The following is a 2,259-nucleotide window of genomic DNA, read 5'->3' as shown; positions in this document are numbered from 1 at the left end:
GATGTTTTTCTTAGTTCATATCTTAGATGTTATTACTGTTTTTCTTAGACATTTTATTGTTGGATGTAACTGGGACCCCGTGTACATAATTTCGCTCCACCACATGTACCACATGAGGTGCGAATGACAATAAAGAAACTCTGACTGACTCTGACTACACCTTTTTAACTCCACTGCAATGTTCATTTACAACACATGGACATTCTGTGTTATGGTTACGTTTTTCAGTACTCATTACAGATAAAACCGAAAAAATACATAAATAAAAATACTGGACTTTATTTGTAACTGAAGATGTATCACTTCTCATCCGAGGCTCTTTCTCAATTGAATGAAACGAGGAGTGTGATTCAAGTTATAAAGCTGTGGTGTGCCGTAAACTTGTATTATGGAGACTGACACATGCAGATCAATCTCCAGCAAGCTTACAGAACACCACAGCTTTATAACTTTAATCCCATATTCCTTTTTTCATTGAATTGTGAGTGCTCCTCGGATGATTAGCGAAACGTCTTCAGTTTTAAAAAAAGTCCTGTGGTTTTGTTTTTATCTTTTTTGGGGGGGGGGATTTGCCGTGTCAAGGATAACTGAGAATCTTCACCAGCATTGTTACAGGTAAAAAACAATTACTTCACTTATCTACACTATTGACGTAAAAAAACACTAAGCACTTCACTTTGATGATCAGATGGAAGCTCAAGACTTGAAAATGTTTCTTTTATTAGAAATAAAGACATGTACAAAAAAAAAACAATTATACACTAATTAAATATGCAAACTTAACAAGCTACATGTTTGGCTATTTGTGGGCTTACCTTGCAGGATCTACATTTCTATAGATCAACTATGATCTACTCTAAATATTTTTAAACATGTCTGTTTGCCATGGAACGGGCAATGGATTCCAGCACCCCAAGGAGTGCCTGATTGAAAGCAGCACTCTGTTCAGCCTCCTGCCTTCGCTGTGCTGCTTCCTCTCTGCGAACATCTGCTTCCTCTCTCCTCAAGGCCATCTCCTCCCTCCTAATTGCCTTGTCCTGCTTCCTCGCTGCTGCAGCTTGGCGTTGCCTCTCTGCAGCTTCTTCTTGCCTTGCTTTTTTGACATCCTCACAAATAAAATGGAAGTGTTCCTCTCTCTGCTTCCGGTTCATCTCCTCTTGTTCTGTATGTGCAGAAACAAAGCTCTCTGCTGCACTTGTTGATCTGCGCTTTCTATTGCCTAGGAATAACACACAAGAAAATGGCTGTTAGATGATGAAGTACAGGTGGAGTTTTTAAATAAATTATTTACATTAAAGTTCCTGCTAATTTCAAAAGGTGTTTGTTCACAAGATCAGAAATGATTCTGTTCATAAAGCAGTCTAGTACTTTAATGATAGTAAGCAGGTGGGCATAAATAAACTACATGTAGTCATTTACAACGGTTTGTGCTCATTTAGAAAAAGAACAGAGCATCGTTAATCTGAACAAAAATCACTACACCCTGTATAATTTCAATAATAAACTTCATAAATGAAAGTTTAAGTAATAAATGAATAATTAAATTTAACATTTATACATTACAACTGAATAAACAAGTAGTTTGAATACATGCAAGGTGTTTACAACAAAAACAAAACAACATTCATATCAACATGATCAATGTGATGTTAAACACGATTGTTGCTTCTTCTTACCTAGTAACGGGTGCTGTTTGGTGCCGCTCTGATGCATGTTGCCCGGTGGCGTGGATGTACTCTGTGGCGTGGATGTACTTGGTGGCGTAGATGTACTCGGTGGCATAGATGTACTTGGAGCTGGTGTGGTCGGGAAGGGTCAGAAGCGGGGAGGATTGGACAGTCAAAAGCAGAATCTAGCGAACCTTCATCTTCAGTGGGACTTTCTGCATCAAAATAAGAGTGAAAAAACAGCAACAGAGTACAGTTAGCAATGATGCTAACTAATAACGACTTAACCGTGTCAGCCTCGTTTGTTCAGAGTACTTTCAGAAAACGCAAAGAAACGGTTGCATGAGGAAAAGGAAATATGCTTAAAGTAAATAAAATACACACACCATCAACTATAGCTTCCAGAAGAGCAGTGGCCGTGTCTAGGCCACTCTCCCTCCCTTTGTTGACAGCGTTTGCTGTAAATGGCATCCATTTGTACAAACCACTTCCAGTTTCTTCTGTTTTCTCCACTCCTACCGTTGTGGTCGTTAATCGTTTTGTAATCGCTTTTTAGTTTTTTAAGCTTTCCTCTTTGCTTTGGTGTGCGATG

The sequence above is a fragment of the Nematolebias whitei genome, chromosome 12 (assembly GCF_014905685.2).
Source record: "Nematolebias whitei isolate Nwh7 chromosome 12, NemWhi1, whole genome shotgun sequence".
In the NCBI taxonomy this organism is placed as follows: Eukaryota; Metazoa; Chordata; class Actinopteri; order Cyprinodontiformes; family Rivulidae; genus Nematolebias; species Nematolebias whitei.
The sequence above is the reverse complement of the archived record's forward strand: the minus strand, read 5'-3'. Positions refer to the sequence as shown.